Source organism: Rattus rattus, chromosome 10 (assembly GCF_011064425.1).
Source record: "Rattus rattus isolate New Zealand chromosome 10, Rrattus_CSIRO_v1, whole genome shotgun sequence".
Lineage (NCBI taxonomy): Eukaryota > Metazoa > Chordata > Mammalia > Rodentia > Muridae > Rattus > Rattus rattus.
Window position 1 is genome coordinate 24919415 of NC_046163.1, and position 20716 is coordinate 24940130.

Below are 20716 nucleotides of genomic sequence, written 5' to 3' on the forward strand. Positions count from 1 at the left end.
GGCAAAGGGGAAGAGGGAGGGGGCAAGATTTGTAGGAGGAGGGCCCTGGGAGGGTGACAAAATTTTGGATGTAAATAAATAAATACATAAATTGCAAATATGAATAGAGAATCCTGAGAACATACCTTTAAGGCTTAGGAATAGTTCAGCAAATTCTTGCCAGAGAGTAATACTGAGTGTAGTGAGCCTTATTGGATTTGGGCCTGGATAGCTCAAAGTGGCTACGTGACTCTTGGCCACACATACTCCACGAGAGCCTCTCCCATGTATTTACGGCACAGGAAGAGAAGACCAAGTACTAAACACCGGTGTCTCCACTGCATGACCTCTGCTGAGCCCGGCTGATGCATGTGGAACTGACACACCTGGACCACACCTGGGTGGTGGTCAATTTACTTCTGCCTTTTGCTTCCTCAGCCTTTATCCTTGAGATTTAGGTTGGTCTTCTTGGATTTCTCCCTAATTAATTCAGATCTTGTAGTCGGTCTTTTGTTACCGAAGTCATGAGCCAGGGTTTCCCACTGTGCTTCCCAGATATTTTCTACCTGGGGAACTTGGGTATATAAGTGGTGAATAAAGCTACAGGAGGCTCTCTCTTCCTCTCCTGGCTAGACACGAATAACCTGTGTGTGTGCTTCTTTCATCCGGCAGGCTTTCGCCCGATTCTAGGTACCGTGTTGGTGCTGGCGCCAACAACTGAGTATCAATTAAGTTCTATGCTATGTGTAAACATTAATCTGGGTGTGTTTTATTTAGAGAAAATGTGATTTTCATAATGGGATTTGTTTGAGGGCAAGCCCAGCTTATTGTCAAAATACCTTCTCCTTGTGCCTTCTCTGTGCTACCCATGTCAAGGAATGTGTTCTTTTCATATTTGATCGTATTTTGTAATTTGCTATTTGAATGACTTATAGGCTAGTACTAGTTTTGTAGCTTCTAAAGATGTGTTTTCAGTTTTGACATAACATAGGGTAAGAATTAAACTGTGCTGCTTCTGGAACACTAGAATGACCAGCATGCTGGATAAACCAAGGATTGCAGTAGTGTTATACACAGGCTGACCATAACTAAAAATCTTTCTAATTAGACTTAAGACCTACTCAACAAAACAAAAACCATGCCTTGTACTGGGAACTAGCCAACAATTCAAGGATAGGGAAGTCATGGAACTATAAGAAGAACCCACAATTGTTGCTTTATTAAAATAACATAATCTATAACCATATTCTAAATATTTGTCTTCTAATCATAAATAAGCATATTCCTCACACTTTATCAAGAATATTTCTCTTTGTAACAGATAAAGTCCATTAAAAAAACAAAAATAAAAAAAAAATACATGACTGATGAATTAGACAGTTGTGAAGTCCAATGCCAATGGATAGATCTACAAAAACTTCCCATACCTAAGGCTTGAGAAACATTGTACAAGATGTCCCAAAACAGTTCTAAGAGACAGAGGACCAGAGAGAGTGTGTCTTCTGGGAGTATCAGAAGCTATACACATAAATTCTCACCAACATGTGTGCTTAAGCATGGTCTGAACAAGAACAACAATAGACATGCCAAACTGTATGGGAGAAATTCCAGGAGAGCCCTTACCTTTCACAAGAATCTACAGGCAGCTATAGCGTGTTAAGAGTAAAGAAATACTATTTTCCAGGGGGAGCACCCCAATCACTATCCAATACCAAATGACAGGACTGAAAAACCTATGTCCAGGTAACATTACTCAGAATGAACTGGCCATAATTATAATAAATAGACACATACACATGCATTTATGCTCGCAATAACTAGTGAAAAAAGAGGCCATGAATCTGAAAGAGAGCAAGGTGTTAGATACAGAGGCAGGAAAGAGAAGTGAGTATGCCAGAATATACCTTTACTCCTTTAAATCCGCCTTTAATTTATGTGTTTGTTCAGAGCATTGAGAAAAATAACTTTATCAGAGGAAGGTGAGTAGTGCCTGATAGAGAAGTACATGAGATGCCATTCAGCTTTTACTTTGGCAAAGAATTTAACTACATATTTCCTGTCCTGAGAGCTTGAATAAGAATGACTGAAAAAGCAATGCCTAATTTGCTTGGCAGGAGGAATTTCAGGGCAAGATCATCATTCAGGCCCTATTCATATCTGAAGTGTAGGAGAGCAACAAGTGCCGAAAAGGGGAGAAGAAAACCATGATGTCTGATGAGGAGGAGTGCACAAGCTAAACATTGCAACAAAAAAGACTATAAATGCTAAGAGACTGCAACTGCTAAAGAGAAATTTAATTTCACAAAGATAGTAGGAAAGGTGGCCCGAAGTCAGGACTCTACCTATGAAAGGTTCTATCTTGTGAAAAAAAGAAACGATTTTTTGGTGGATTGGGATTGGTTACATGGGCTGTCACAGACGCTTTCTTTGTCCCTCTTCACCTACTGTGAGTCTGCAGTCATCAATACAACTGCAAAGCTATCATCCTTGCTCTTTAAAATCAGTGGGAACATGGATCATGGACTTTCACATGGTTTCTGGGTACAGCACAGACCACAGCCTCCACAAGATCTGCAGCATCAGCATGAAAAAAAAAAAAAAAAGTGACAGCCTAGACAGAAAGCCAACGACGAGAACATTTAAACATTGTGATAAGGGTGCTAAGGTGTAGCTCTCCACAGCTGATGGCTTTGGGCTTGGGTGCACGTTGGGAAGGACACGATTTTCTTTAAGGGATTGGCCACCATGAGTTTGACTAAGTTCCAATGCGTGCATGGGCAACAACAATTACATTTTTTTTCTTTAATTTTGGGAGGGACCTGGGGAAGTCAAAAGGGTACATGATGTGAAATTTCCAAATAATTAATAAAAAAAGTTATGTTCAAAAAATTCAGATTTATTTCAAAGGAGAAAGTCTGAACTCTTGTTTGAAAGCATGTGTAGTTAAATGAATTTATTGATGTCATTTTGTCAACATTTGCTCGATTCTTATATTTCAATCTTCCTGCTGTATCTACTGTTGGGATCTTTGATATTACAACTTTAAAAGTTTTTAGGCCCCTCAAAGTACTCTTTTGATAATAATATTTACTGAATATCTGAATACTGAATGTTTTGATAGCTGATTGCTTGTCTTCAGATTTCTCTGTTCTTTCTAATACACCTATCATGATATTATCGAAATTTATTGCCTTAAGGTGATACAATGCTCAAGTGAAAGAAAACCAGTATAATGTTATAAAAACATAACTGAAGCTTGGATGGTATTTAACATTTAGGTAATACACAAGGTATTTTTAAATTGCTGTGTAAACATTGCTACTTAACTGGAACATTCCCTCTAGAGATAAGAGGATAGTTTAGAAATTTTGGTTATTTTCTTTATAGTATGCTGTTTGGTTTTGAATGTTTAAAACAGTTAAAACAATTAAAATAAAAGAAAACATAGAAAGTAAAGACACTTAAAAGACATAGAAGTGGAACATAAGCCATAAGGTTTAGGAAAATTCTGAAACTTACAAGATGCAATCTGCCTTTCTTTATTCTTTTTATTAATTGATATTTTTATTTACATTTCTAATTTTATTCCCTTTCCTGGTTTCTGGGCCATAAGCCCCCTATCCTATCCCCTCCCCTTTCTTCTATAAGTTTGTTCCCCCTTTCCAACCACCCTCCCTTCCCGCCTCCCCTCCCTGAAATTCCCCTACACTGGGGGGGGGTCCACCCTTGGCAGGACCAAGGGCTTCTCCTCCCATTGGTGCCCAACAAGGCCACCCTCTGCTACATAAGAGGCTGGAGCCATGGGCATGTCCATGGGTACTGTTTGGGTAGTGGTTTAGTCTCTGGGAGCTCTGATTGATTGGTATTGTTCTTATGGGGTTGCAAGCCCTTTAAACTTCTTCAGTCCTTTCTATAACTCCCAGTGGAGACCCTGCTGCTAGCATTCCCCTCTGTATCTGTCATGCTCTGGCTGAGCCTCTCAGAAGACAGCTATATCAGGCTCCTGTCAGCATTCACTTTTTGACTTCATCAATATTGTCTAGTTTTGGAGGTTGCATATACATACATAAATACATATACATATATATACATATATGTATACATATATATACGTATATATATATACATATATATATATGTATATATATATATATCTGCTCCAAACTTTGTCTACAGATCTCCTCTTATGAATATTTTTTTTTCTTTTTTTTCGGAGCTGGGGACCGAACCCAGGGCCTTGAGCTTGCTAGGCAAGTGCTCTACCACTGAGCCAAATCCCCAACCCCTCTTATGAATATTTTTGCCCGCCCCTCCCCCCCTTCAAGAAGGACTGAGCATCCAAATTTTGGTCATTCTTCTTCTTGAACTCCATGTGGTCTACGGATTATGTCTTAGGTAATTCGAGCTTTGGGGCTAATATCTACTTATCAGTGAGTGCATACCATGTATGATATTTGGGAATTGGGTTACCTCATCAGGATGATATTTTCTAGTTCCATCCATTTGCCTATGAATTTCATGAAGTCATTTTTTTGATAGCTGAGTAGTACTCCATTGTGTAGATGTACCACATTTTCTGTATCCATTCCTCTGTTGAAGAGCATCTGGGTTCTTTCCAGCTTCTGGCTATTGTAAATAAGGCTGCTATGAACATAGTGGAGCATGTGTTTTTGTTACAAGTTGGGGCATCTTTTGGGAATATGCCCAGGAGTGTTATAGTTGGGTCTTCAGGTAGTGCAATGTCCAATTTTTTGAGAATCCTCGAGACTTATTTCCAGAGTGGTTGTACCAGCTTGCAATCCCACCAATAATGAAGGAGTGTTCGTCTTTCTCCACATCCTCGCCAGCATCTGTCAATGTACCTTATGTTCCTTAGGTTATATAAGTGTCAACAGTCACTGCTATACCTAAGTGCAAACTCTAGGGATGATGTTTACAAGAGTTATCACTCATGCAGTGGTAGACTTGTGTGTGTGTGTGTGTGTGTGTGTGTGTGTGTGTGTGTGTGTGTGTGTGTGTGAGATATGGTTGTTTTCATTCAACTGCATCCCCGAAGTACCTTTTTACCAATACTCTATAAATAATGTCCACAAATATATTAGTTCACTAATATAGACTTGGGAAGAATTTTTTTGATTTGTTATTGGTGTCTAGCTGATGTGAATAGAAAATTTTCATGTCTTGACAGAAAAAAATACAACATATATTGAGATGGACACATTGTAACATGCTTGACAGAAAAAAAATTACGAATATAACCTTTATATGTATTAGAAACATGTAATACATTCTAGCTCAAAGTTTGACTTTTTTTTTTTTGGTTTCTGGAAACAGACATATAAGGGCCCTAACTTTTGCTAATAACTGTAGTTGAAAGAGTCAAAAGTACAAACATATAAAGCAGTTGCTTTATGACTTTAATTCTACTCTCAGACCAAAACTAGGTAAATTAACACCAGCTACAAAAATTTACATAGAACTTTTAATTCCATAATAACCCGACAACTTAAGAGGAAATGTTTATAGCTGTTTTCTGTATTTTTTCATGTCAAAACACTTCTCAACTTAAATAATACATTTGTATTATGTACATATACATTTGAATATTATACACATGAATTTTATGCATATGATATATGACATTACACATATTCACCCCTTTAAAAGCCAGAGTTTTGACAGTCCTTGTACTTGGTGTTGAAATCATTCACAGTGTTTTTATGTAGTGTGTATAGAAATCTCTATTGTGACAGCTTTCTTTTATTAAGTTGGTGGCATCTTATATTTCTTCTATTACAAAGTCAAATGATTTGCTATTGATTTCACTTTGAACGTGAAGTAATGATATTGTGTTGGCAGATTATGATGAACATAAATCCAAGTGTTGCCCTAGGGTTTATTCTCACACTAAACCATTTTCTCATGTAGCCATATGAGATATTTTTGAAAACTAAATAATTTTGAAAGATTCATGTTTTCTTCTTGTTCTCAGTAAGCAGAGAATTTTCAATGTGCTGTCTTTTTCTTTTTTCTTTTTCTTGAATATTTTATTTTATGTATTTACATTTCCAAGGATATTCCTTTTTCCCTCTCTCCCATGCTCTCTCCCCCCTCCCCCCCCTTACTTCTTTGAGGATGCTCCACCCACCCACTCAGCACCCTGTCATTCCCCTACACTGGGGAAAGAAGCCTTCATAGGACCAAGGGCTTCTCCTCCAACGATGCAGACAAGGCCATCCTCTGCTACATATATGGCTGGAGCCATGGATCCCTCCTTGTGTACTCTTTGGTTGACTGTTTTCTTGTTTAAAGCTAGAACTTACTATGTAAACCAAACTGACCTGAGTGATCCCCTCCCTGCCTTAGTCTCTCAAATGCTCATGATAAGGTCCACTAAGCTCAGCAAACTGTTGATAATTATTCAAATTTTTAGTATTATTTCAAGGAAAATTATTTTATAACTTTCTTAGTCCAAGGACAACTTTTTTTAATGTGTCAGAAAGTCAAATTTAGATAGAATTATGAATACTGGAATATATGAGTTTATACATGTATTTAAAAATATTTTATAAACAATATATATATGTACATACATTTTAATTTGTCAACAATTAATTTCTGTATGTACAGGGTTTAGAAGAAACAGTTACAGAAGGGAAAGAGATTGAAAGATAAAGAACAAAAAATGGGCACATTAAAATCAACTGTAAAATCTGTGAAACTAACCTGAGGATTGGTTTATTATTGATTTATTCATAGCTACTTACTATTATGTTATGTTTTGCTCCTATGCATACTCTCAACATCTTTGTGTCTCTACAGTTTCAGACTGTTTTCAATATAATATTGAAAACTCTCTTATGTATCACACTTCCTTAGGAGAGAACAATGATTTTATAAAAATATTATTTAGTATTATTCTTAAGAAAATAACTTGGAGGGATCTATTTTGATACGAAAAATTATATGTATAAATAAAATGCTTTTTTTCCAAAATGAAAATATCATTTCTTGTGTAAGGTCAGAAAAACTTAAAAATGATTAAGAAGCCTATATCAAGCAGTTTAAATGAATTTTACTTGATAGGAGACCAAATAATTTATAGTAATGGTTTAGTAATAAAAGTATCAGTGAGAAAAAAGAAAGGCATGCTATTACACTAAAACTATCACCATAAATCTTTTTGTCCTTAGCAACAATGTTTGAAAGTGGAGCTTAGTTGGTAAATAGAAAATTAACTGCTTACGTCAAAAAGGAATATCGAAAGAAACATATAGAAATGAGGGCAATTCTGGTTCTTTACCTCTTCCTATCAGATTTTCTTTAAATAATAGTTTCTTGATAAATCTCAGGAATATTATCATTAAATAATATTTGCTGTTCTGTGTATGTGGATGATTCAATACTGTAAGACTTCCTCAGACATTTAAGCTTTACAGAATGATCTTGAAGCACTATAATATATAGCAATAAACATGAACAACATTTTAATCAAAGAACAGAGAAATAATTCTTCCTATCATCTCACTTATTCATGGATGAATTCTAAAGATCAAAATTAAAGGTTTTTGGGAGTTAGATATATATTTGTATGAATTCTTCTTTATTGTTATTGTCATTGTATTTAGTTTTATTATGCTATAAATATCTTAGTTCTCAAACAGATGGAGGAAAGGATTCTCCTGAAATAAAGGGAGGAATAAAGCACATTTTGCATTCTGTGAAAATTTCCAAAAGTACTATTCGATGTAACATCCCATAATTTAGTAAGTATAAGTGATCTGGATTTCTGGTACTTAACTTGGCAGTGCTTCCTGAATTTCTTACCAGTATTTTAAGCCAAAGACTGTCTGCCTCTATGGATCCCCATAGACCTAACTTTGTCATCCATCGCAATGGGTCAAAGAGAAGAAAAGTAAAAGACATCAGCAAATGCAGTCTTACAAGACAAAGGCTTAGTTTGGCTTACTAATAGTTAAAGCTTGAAGCTTCTTTTTAATTTCACCTGTAGTGAATATTACATGACTTCTTGCTATTGCTTATCTCGCTGACTCCATACACTTTTTAGTCCTGAATTTCTTGCCTATGAAATGCTGCTCTTCAGAGTGGACTAGGAAGTGTAAAATCAGTTAGCATAACCAAGACATTTCCCTTCAGACATGACCACAAGACAACTTTATCCAAGCAATTTCTCACTGAGATTTTCAGGTGATTTTAAGTTATTTCAAATTGATAAGTAAACTAACCAACACAAGTGGCAAAGGCAGCAGAAAAGAGATTTAGCCAAATGGTTATATAGGAAAGATGAGATTAAGGAACTAGATGATGCAAAATGTATCTTCAAAGAGCTCAAGACTTTGAGATTGTATAGAAACCAACAGGAAGATGTGGTTCACACAGACATAGCTAAAAGAGAATGCCACTGTCAGGCCACTGGTCTGATTGGTCGATCATTTTCTCCCTTTTGATTCTACACAAAGTCTCCAAAGAATTTGTTGTTGTAGGAATCATGAAGAGGAATGATACTACTCTTATGTGATAATTATTATATCTGTTCTTGATTGCACCCTCATCCCAAAGGGCCACTGTCTTCATTGCGTATATGAGAATGTATAGGGTTATCTCTTATAAAATTTTTCTTGTTGCCTGTGTATAACCTTGATTCCTTGTCATAAACTCATTAGAGAATCAGCCCTGTTATTCCTAGAATAAAAAGTAAGTACTGTGGAGAGTGACTTAGGAAAAAGCAAGTTAGTTAATGGGCAACATGTTATCCAGGGTCTCAACGTCCCTTTCAATCTTCTAGAACAAAAACAGAGTGTGAATAACTTGAGTATTTTTCTAACAAAATTGCTGTTCCCAACATTTCATGTAGTAAGTGCATACCATTCTTAGTAGGATATTTTTAAATCAGGGTATTTACTTTATTGGCTATTGTTTGTGTGTATAAGTAGTGCATATATATATATATATATAATTATATATATAATGTATATATATATATATATATATATATATATATACAGTCTGTGTGCATATTTATGTGCATGATGTGTTTGAATGTAGGCCCAGCAAGAGAGTGGAGATCAAGGATAATTGAAGGCAAGTAATTTCAGGTGGCAGTCATTAGTATCTACCTTGTTTAAGGGAGGATCTCTCTATTGCACAGCATATCCAGGGTAACTGTTCCACAAACTTCTGGAGATGCTGTTGTATCTGCTTCTCCAGTTCTGCCATAGTATCACAGGAATTGCAGATATAGGTTACCCCGTTGGCTGTATATAGGTTCTGGGCATTTGAATTTAGGTCTTCATACATGCATAGGAAGCACTTTGCTAATTAACCATTTTCTAGACTATAACTATACACTTTTAAAACAATGGTTTTAGTGGGAAATACAATTAAATGTAGATTAAATTATGTGATAAGACAACAGACCCTTCAGAAAGCAGAATCTCTACCTGATATTATCTTAATGTCTGGAAAATATGGCAGTGCTTAAGTCTGATTTAAATGGAAAACATTAATTCCCAAAAATCTAATACACGAAACACGGCATTAAGTATAAAATTGTCATGAGCATACTAATCAAGAAATAAAAGCCAAAGAATTGAGAACTTTGAATATTAGATGGAATTTTTTAGAGTATAAATAGTCACTTTGAACCTAGAAGATGACCTGGTATAAAAGCAACTTTTGTTCACCGGATGTACTTATCATCCCCGAGGCTTACTGCTGAATAAGCTCATCCTTTCTACTTCTTTCTGAACTCTGTCTGGTTGACTCAACATAGCTGCTTGGACTCATAATCCTTAACAATCTGCCTGATTCAAATTGGCTTCTCTCAATTTGAATTAACCCATTCAATTTTAATCTCCTGACTCCTTCTTATTCTCTGGCCTCGACTGCCCCTATTGATCTAAACTGCATGAACTGTACAAACTGAGCAGAACTCATGAATGAACTCACATGCTTTCAGCTGAACTTCACTGAACTGAACTGACTCAACTCTACTGCATTAAGCTCAACAGATTCCATTTCCGCTCTATCCCTCACTGTTTCTTTAAGTAGCCTCTTTCTTGTCTGTTCTCTTGAGAGTTGGACATATTCTATCTCTGACTCATTCAATCAAATTTTTCTCTGATTCATTTCTTTTCTTGCCCTTCAATTGTTTGTGATCAAAAGTAAGTCCTAAGTATATATGTGTATTCCAGCCAGATGGATAAAAGTTATGTGTGATACCTTCTTAGAGGAGCCACGCTTTGGGATAAAATGCCTCTGCAATTTGGTCTTATCGAAGTACTCATTGCTTTATGTACACTTGTATAAATTTGAACACTCCTTTTGTCTGAGATTCTCCTTAGGGATGTATGAAGATAAATCTCTTAATTTTTTTGTCAGTCCAATTTTATTTGTCGTTTTATAGTTCAAGTTTTCATGGTCTTTGTGAAATTTTTCTATGGCTAAAATTGTGTGAGGGAAGATATTTCTAATTGTTATATTATTTCATAAAATATATGAGGTTGGATTGTGTTTACATATTTTTTCATATTTTAGCTTTTGTTTTTAAGTGAAATGTATCATATAGTAAAAATACATTTGAGAAATATATAGCTGATATAAAAGTGACAATTATAAGAAATCTCTACATCAAAAACTGTCTGGATAACTTATTTTTATGCCTAAATCTCTAATGAGCCTTCACTTAGCCTTAATATTAAAAAATCTTTCACTAACAATTTTTTCATTTCAGTTCATCCACAGTTTCTGTTATATTTTATCCTCTAAGCAAAGAGGAAATATTAACTGTGTGCTTAAAGAATTCAACTTGAGAAATGCACTGCTAAAAATCACAATTACATGGATTATGATCTTTTAGATAGCTAGAAGTTCAGTAAAATTTACGGGTGATATAATGGGTCTGTTAAAATGTCCAACACAATTGTTACTCATATAATAAAAGCATGTTTAGCGTAGAGAACAATAAATTATATTCTTATCTGTACTGGCTAAAAATGATATGGACTTTGGTTTGACATTAAAATCTGTATTTTGAAATGAGTGTTAATTAATATGCAATCCGATGTTGATTGATATATTGAAGTTATCATATTGTTTTATTGCTCACATCTAGCAATTTCTATCCAAGTGCTATACTGATGCATGAAGAAAGAAGTGAGGATATATAGAAATTCATGTCTGATTCAATAAAATACACACACACACACACACATACACACACACACTCACAAACAAAATAAAAAACAAAAACAACTAAGTTGTTTCTACACCGATGAAATGAGCCAGTTCAAGCTAGATTAGATTTTATTAAATGCAGGTTATTGGTAAGCTACTCTTGGGCAAGTTCACTGAGCCCAGGAAAGTCACCATGGGAGAGAAGGACTGTGAAGGGGGAAGGAGACATACCAATGGCAGGCAGAGAGAGACAGGAGGAGAAGGAAGAAGAGAAGAAAGGGGAGGAGAGGGAGAAGAGGAAGAGAGAGAGAGAGAGAGACAGAGACAGAGACAGAAACAGAGAGACAGAGACAGGGACAGAGACAGGGACAGAGACAGAGAACACAATGGCTCAATGGCTCAATTATATCGGAAAGAGACTCTGCAGGAAGGGTAGTCCAGCACATGGGCTTGAGATTCTAGGCTTGTGGAAAGGGTATGACAGGTAGAGACTGAGGTTTACTAGGATAACCTGGAAGCCAGGTCTGCTTTGGTATGTAAAATAAGCACCTCAGCCGCTTGTCTAGGGTCTGAAATCAAATAACACTCTTTACTATTCTATTGAATAAATTAAATATTCTTCTGATCTTGTGTACACTGTGATTATCAATTTAGATTGTTTATTGTAATATCATAACAAAAATGAATGTGTGCACAGTTAAGGGATTAGTTGAAAAATGACTACTGTTTTTTTATTTATCATTTTTAAATTGAAGATAGATTTTTTTTTATACAATAGAGTCTGATTATGGTTTTCCTTTCCTCAACTCCTTCTAGATTCACCTAGAATTCACCACATCACCATCCACCCAGAAACACACGAAGCTGCCCTGAGAAGTCCATTATTTCAAGAGGATCTTCAGTTTTCTGTCACCTCTGTGCCCAGCATCATGTCACCTGCAACTCTTAAACCATACAGCCCAAGGATACCCATTAGAGGGCCACCACACCAGAACCTTGAAGGTTCACCTTCCCTCTAATATCAACTACAACAACATCGAAGGATCAAAACCATCTGGATGGCCAAAGGTCCTCAGAAGAACACAATCAACAAAAGCCAGGGCAATATGACACCTCCAGAGGATAGCTACCCCACTATAGCTAACCCTGGATATCCTAACACAACTGAAGCACAAGAAAATGACCTTAAATCCAATCTTATAAAATGATAGAGACCTTGAAAAAGGAAATAAAGAAATCACATAAAGACACAGGAAAATATAATCAAATAGGTAAAGGTCTTTTTAAAAGTAAACAAATAAGTCTCTCAAAGATGAACAGGAAAATGCAATTAAAAAGTACACATGGGGCTACTCATGGCTCCAGCTGCATATGTAGCAGAGGATGGCTTTGTCAGGCATCAATAGGAGGAGAGACCCTAGGTCTTCTGAAGGCTAGATGCCCCAGTGTAGGGGAATGCCAGAACAGGAAGGTGGGTATAGGTGGGTGGGTGGGGAATCACCTGTATATAAGCAAGGGAGAGAGGATGGGATTTGTTTGTGGAGGGAAAACCAGGAAAGGGGATAACATTCAAAAGGTAAATAATAAAATATCCAATAAAAATTGAAGAAAATAAATAGCACTGTGCAAAACCTCAAGTAGAAATAGAAGCAATAAAGCAAACACAAAGAGAGGAAATCCTGGAAATGGAAAGCCTAGAGAAGAGAACAGGAGAGCAGAAATTATCACAACATTATACAGGAGATGGAAGAGAGATCCTCAGCCACAGAAGATATAATTGATACATCGGGCAAAGAAAATGTTAAATCTAAAAAAAAAAAGTTTGTTAACAGAAAACATCCAGGAAATCTGGGATACCATGAAAAGACCTAACCTATAAATAATAGCTATAAAAGAAGGTGAAGAATCCATGGTCCATGGCCCCGAAAACATTTTCCACAAAATCATAGAAGAAAACTTTGCCAACTGAAAGAAAGCAATGTCTACACAAGAAGCTTCTAGGGCATAAATTAGACTAGACCACAAAATAAAATCCCTTGCCCCTAATAATTGAAACACAAAATCTATACAACAACAACAACAGAATATTAAAAGCAGCAAGGGAAAAAAGCAAGTTACCATAAAAAGACAAGCCTATCAGAATTACACCTCACTCCTCAAGAGAGTCTGTAAAGCCAGATGGGCATGAACAGATATCTTATAACCTCTAAAAATGAAAGGTGACAAACTATTCTACCATACTGACCAAAACTCTAAATCACCATAGATGGAATAAACCTTATTTCAAGAAAAATCCAAATTCAAATAATATCTATACACAAATCTAGCCATACAGAAAATACTAGGAAAAAAACTCCAACATAAGGCAGAAATCCATACAAGAAAAAACAAGGGATGCAGACACACACACACACACACACACACACACACACACACACACTAACACCACCAATATCACAATAAAATAACAGGAAATAATAATCATTGGTCATTAATATCTCTCAATATCAATTGATTAAATTCCCCAATAAAAAGTCACAGGCTAAGATAATAAATGCAAAACCAGAATCCAGCATTCTGCTGTACATAAGGAACACATCTCATCCATATTGATAGCCATTACCTCAAAGTAAAGGGCTGGAACAAAGGTTTTCAAGAAAACAGACTCAAGAATCAAGCTGGAGTAACATCCTGATATCTAGAAAATAGATTTTCAATCTAAATTAATAAAAGGGACAGAGAAGGGCAGTTTAAACTCATCAAAGGAAAACTCTATCAAGATGACATTTCAATTCTGCACATTTATGCCCTAAAAAGCAAGGATACCCACATTTGTAAAACAAACATTTTTAAAGGTTAAACTGTACATTAAGCCCCACATATTTATAGTGGGATTATTCAACATGCTCATCAGTTGACATGATATCCAAACAAAAAGTAAACAACAAATGTTGTAAATCAAATGAACTTAACAGACACCTGTAGAAAATTTTACTCAAGCACATAAGAATATGCCTTCTTCCTAGCATCTAATTAACCCTTATCCAAAATTGACCATATAATCTGTCACAAAGCAAGCTTCAACAGATATGAGAATATTGAAATAATGGTTTGTATCTTATCAGACCACTATGTATTAAACCCAGACTTCAACAACAACAGAAACAGTACACACCCATGGAAACCAAAGAACTCTCTATTCAATGATCTCAGGGTCAGAGAAGTAGTAAAGAAAGAAATTAAAATCTTTCTAGAGTTCAATGACAATGAATGTATCACATACCCAAATTTATGGGTCACAGTGAAAGCAGTGCTAAAAGGAAAGTTCATAGCATTAAGTGACTCTAAAAAATTAGAAATTCTCATATCATCAATTTAAAACTACACCTGAAAACTCTAAAAAAATTAAAATTGAAAGAAGCAAGATTATCACAGAGGAATAGAAGACAGAAAATAATCAAAATGAGGGTGAAATCAATCAGAAACAAATAAAACAATACAAAGAATCAATGAAACCAAGAGCTGTTTCTTTGAGAAAATCAACAGGATAGACAAAGATTTAGCCGAACTAAAGAAAGACAGAGAAGTAGTATCCGAACAATCAAAATCAGAAGTGGAAAAGGAGATATAACAACAGACACTGAATAAATTCAAAGTATAATTAGGTATTACTTCAAAAGCGTCTACTCCACCAAATTGGAAAAAAAATTCCAGTAGAGTGAATGATTTTCTAGACAGATACTACTTACCAAAGTTAAATCAAGATCATGTAAATTATTTAAACAGCCCTATAACAAAGAAATAGATGCAGTCATTAAAATTCTCCCAATGGGGGGGGGGAACGAGAATTCTAACAGACTTCCAAAAAGGAGCTCATACCAATACTTTTCAAACTATTTCACAAAATAGAAAGAGAAGGACCACTGTCAAGCTGTACAAAGCTATAGATATCACTACCTGATACCCCAACCATGCAAAGACTCAACAAAGAAAAAGAACTTTAGACTGATTCCTCTTATGGACAATGATGCAAAACTACTCAATAAAACACTCCCAACTGAATCTAGGAACACATAAGAATTATGATCATTTTCCATTATTATCAAGTAGGCTTCATCTCAGGGATGCAGAAATGGTTTAATATATAAAATTGTATCGACTTAATCTACCATATTAACAAACTGAAAGAGAGAAAATCACGTGATCATCTCACTAGTTGCTGAAATTCAAAGCCCCCTCAAGTTAAAAGTATTAGACAGGTCAGGGATAAAAGGCATATACCTAAACTTAGTTAAAGCAAATACAGCAAGCCTATAGCCAATATCAAATTTAATGGAAAGAAACTTAATGCAATTCCACTAAAATCAGGGACAAGAAAAGTTTGTTTGCTCTCTCCCTATCTCTTGAATATAGTACTTGAATTTCTAAACAGAGCAATAAGACTACTAAAAGAGATCAGTGGAGTACAAATTGGAAAGGAAGAAATCAAAGTGTCACTATTTATGGATGATATGATAGTATACATAAGTGAACCCACATGTTCTACCAGAGAACTCCTACAGCTGGTAAACACACCCAGCAATGGGGCTCAAAGAAATCAGTAAGCCTCCTTTATACAAATTATCAATAGACTGAGAAGAATTACAGAAACATTCTTTACAATAGCCCAAATAACATAAAATATCTTGGTGTAACTCTAACTAAGGAACTGAAAGATCTGGATGCCAAGAACTTCAAATTCTTGAAGAAAGAAGTTGAAGAAGATATCAGAAGATGGAAAAATCTCCCAGCTCAGGGTAGGTAACATTAAAATAGTTAAATGGCCATCTTACCAAAAGCAGTCTGTAGATTCAATGCAATCCTCATCAACATTCCAACACATTTTTATAGACCTGGAAAGAGCAATTCTTCCAGGGAAAACATAGGAAAAATGAATGAACAAACAAACAAACAAACAAAAAAAGTATAGCCAATACAATCCTGAATAAGAAAAGAACATCAGAGGGAATTTCAATCCAAGACCTCAAGCTATCCTATAGAGCAATTCTGATAAAAACTACATGAACGTGGCAGAGAGACAGACACATTGATCAATAGAATTAAAGACCCAGAAATAAATCCACAAATTTATGGACACTTGATTTTTTGATACAGAAGCCAAAACCATAGTGTAGGAAAAAAAAAAGAAAGCATCTTCAACAAATGTTTGTAGACTAATTAGGTGTCTACATGTAGAGGAATGCAAATACATCCATGTTTATCACTCTGCACAAAACACAAGTCCAAGTGAGTCAAGGATCTCAACATCAAACCATATACACTAACTCTCATAGAGGAGAAAGTTGAACACATCAATACAGGAAACAACTTTCTCAACAGAACACAAACATCTTAGGTTTTAAGATCAAGAATTGATAATGGAATCTCATGAAAACTTTATAGTTTCTGAAGGCAAAGTATATTGTCAGTAGGATAAAACCATTGCCTACAGATTAGCAAAGGATCTTCACTAACCCTACATCTGACAGAGGGCTAATACCCAAAATTTATAAAGAACTCAAGAAATAAGACACAAACAACCTATAGAACCATATTAAAAATGGGGTACAGAACTAAACAGAATTCTCAGCAGAGGAATCACAATTGGCCAAGAAGTATTTGAGATGGTCAAACTTCTTAGTTATCAGGAAAATGGAAATAAAAGCACCTCGGAGATTCCATTTCATACCCATTACAATAGTTAAGATTAAAAAAAAAAACCCTCAAGAGATAGCACATGCTCTGGCAAGAATTTGGAAAAAAGGAAACGTTCCTCCATTTCTGGTGGGAGTGCAAACACAAACACCCACTTTGGAATTCAATTTGGTTTCATAGAAAAATTGAAATAGCTCTACCTTATGATCGAGTTATACCACTCTTAGACATATACCAAAAAAGATGCTCTACCTCCCCACAAAGCCACTTGTTCAGCTATGTTCATAGTAGCTTATTCGTAATAGCCAGAAACTGGAAACATCCTAGATATTCTTCAACTTAAGAAGTATTCTTCAACATCTATACAATGGATACTATTGAGCTATTAAAACTGAAGATATCATGACTTTTGTAGGTAAATGGATGAAATAAGAATATCATCCTGAGTGCAGTAACCCAGAACACCAAAGTCATGCATTTTAGTACTCATTTATAAGTGGATATTAGCCATAAAATGTAAGTACCATGCTACACTGCAAAGACCTGAAAAACAAGGAAAGCACAAGAGAGGATGCAGGAATTTCACTTAGAAGGTGGAATAAAATGGTCATAAGTGACTGATGGAGAGAGGAAATTGGGAGGGAGAAGGGATGTGGTCAGGAATAGGTGGGGTCAGGCACATGTATGCAAAGGGCCAGACAGCCATGTGAATGAATGGACATCTTCAACTGACAGAGGTAGGGAGGTAGTGGGAGGGGCATCTCTAGGACTACATAGAAATCTGTGGGAGGTACCCAATAATCAATGGGAGTGACCTTAGCTATGACTCACATCATTGGGGATATGGAACTTGAAGAGGCTACCTCGTGGAGAAGTAGGAACACTCTTCCATTGTTGGTAGGATTTCAAGCTGGTACAACCACTCTGGAAATCTGGAAGTTTCTCAGAAAGTTGGACATAGTACTACTTGGTAAGTGAATATTAGCCCCAAAGCTTGGATTACCCAAGATACAATCCACAGACCATATAAATGCAAAAAGAAGGATGATCAAAGTGTAAAAGCTTCAGTCCTTCTAAGAAGGGGGAACAAAAATATTCACAGAAGGAAATACGGAGACAGAATTTGGGGCAGAGACTGAAGGAAAGGCCATCCAGAGACTGCCCTACCTGTGGATCTTACCTATAAACAGCCACCAAACCCGGATAATATTGCTAATGCCAAGAAGAGCAAGCTGACAGGACCCTTATATAGCCATCACAGGACCCTAATATAGCTGTCTCCTGTGAGGCTCTGCCAGAGCATGACAAATACAGAGGCAGATGCTGGCAGCCAACGATTGAACTGAAAATGGGGTCTCCAGTGGAGGAGTTAGAAAAAGGATTGAAGATTCTGAAGGGGTTTGCAGCCCCATAAGAACAACGATAACAACCAAGAAGAATTCCCAGGGACTAAACCACCATACAAAGAGGATGGACAGACCCAGGCTCCAGCTGTATATGTAGCAGAAGATGGCTTAGTTGGGCATCAATGGGAGGAGAAGGAGCTCCAGTGGAAGGGAATGTAAAGGCAGGGAGACGGGAAAGGGTGGGTGGGTGAGTGGGTGCGGGAACACCCTCATGGAAGCAGGGGGTATGGGGGATGGGATAGGCGGGTTATGGATGGAAAACTGGGAAAGGGGATAATATTTGAAATGTAAATTTAAAAAAATCTAAAAATAAGAGAGGAGGAGGAGAAGGAGGAGAAGGGGGAGAAGGAGGGAGAGGAGGAGGAGAAGGAGGAGAAGGAGGAGAAGGAGGAGAAGGAGGAGAAGGAGGAGAAGGAGGAGAAGGAGGAGAAGGAAGAGGAGAAGGAGGAGGAGAAGAAGAAGAAACAAGAAGAAGCAGAAGCAGAAGCAGAAGCAGTAGCAGCAGCCACCACATCCTGGGCCTGGGGTCAAGCAGGAACCCAGCTGAGCCATAGAGACATCAACCCACCCATAAAACATTCAAACACAAGTTTATCCTGTCTACAGGAAATCAAGCACATGACATTAAGTAGAGACTGAGAACATGGCCAACCAATAACTGACCCAACCTGATCAACTAACCTGTACACTTGGAGATCTCAGAGACTGAACCACCAACCAAAGAACCTAGGCCTCCTTGTAGATGTGTAGTATATGTGCAGCACCTTGGTCTTCCTGTGGTTTCCAAACAACTAGAGTAGAGTCTATCCCAAAACTATTGTGTGTATGTATGTGGCATATGTTCTAGCTGGGATGCCTTGTGTGACCTCACAGAGACTTGAAGTACCAGGGCCAAGGCATGTTCAGGGGTATCCACACCTAATCAGAGGAGAAGGGGTGGTGGGATGAAGGAAATATTGTGAAAGGGGTGATCTGGAAGGGGATAGTGAGTAGGATGTAAAGTGAAGAAGTAAAAATGTAAATACGTAAATTAAATTAAAATACTAATAAATAAATAATACATTACTCAATTCACAAAGAACAAACATCATCATCATCATCATCATCATCATCTTTCTTGTCGTTATCGTCATAATAGATAAAATAAATAGAAACAAACCAGAATATGACAAAGAAAACAATAAGACAGACAGACAGACAGACCGACAGAAAGAAAGAAATAAAGAAAGAGAAAGGAAGGAAGGAAGGAAGGAAGGAAGGAAGGAAGGGAGGGAGGGAGGGAGGGAGGAAGGGAGGAAGAGAGAGAGAGAGAGGAGAGAGAGAGAGAGAGAGAGAGAGAGAGAGAGAGAGAACCCATAAAAACAAAATCAGAAAACCTAATATATAAGCAAAATATCATTTAGTTTGAAAAATTGCTCAGACAAAGCATGATGAGTCAACTCTTTCCCACATCCTACAAAATACCATGGAGTTCCTTGAATGCTGGCCACCTACTTTTAGTCATGGAGCCTGCCCTTGAATGTGGTTCCTATATCTGTTCAAAGTCTTTTGGGAAAAATTAGTTTAGTTTGTTTGATTTTTGTTTTTGTTTTTTTTTGTTGTTGTTGTTATTTGTTTTCCTTTGAGAACATTTATCAATTAGGGATAGCATCTGCGTTGAGATGGGACTAGTGTTCATTTCCTGTTTTGCACTGGGACCCCCATCTGTCTTAGGCTTGTGCAAGTAAGTAATATGCAAGCTGCTAGTTTCTGTGAGGTTTTGTGTGCCACTACTGTTGTGACTAGCTAGTCTTGTTTCCTGGGTGTCTTCCATCCCTTTGGGTCTTGTAATCTTTCTGCCCCTTTCTCCTCAGAGTTCTCTGAGTCCTGAGGGAGTATTTATATAGACATCACATTTAGGATTGAATAGTCCAAGGTCTTTTATTCTCTGATCATTGTCCATTTCAGGGTGTCTGAACTTGTTGAAGAGTGTTTTTCTGTAAGCTACCCTTAAAGTAAAATAAAATAGAATGTATACATGGTCTCTTGCTTGCCCAAGGATACAACAGATTAGATAAGAATGCAGATAGAGAAGAAATTCAATGATAGCTCCTTTGGACTGCAGAGGGGATTTAGAGGAGAGACACTAAAAGTACATTTAGAAACATGATTCAATATTTACTGTTAAATCACACTGATAATTCTGTTTGAATTTTATAAATGAGAATGAATGAATTATTTTATAGCCTAATCAACATGTTTCTAACTTTATTTATATTTGAAATATATTCATGTATATAATGGCTTTATTAAGTATGTACTTTTGTTTGCTTTTATTTACATTCAAGGAATATATTATTTTCTTGTTTTTCATTACATATGCATGTAAAATTTGTCATATATAATCAGTACCATAGTATCAATCAATTTGATGATACTGATAAAAAGTTGTTTATTTATTT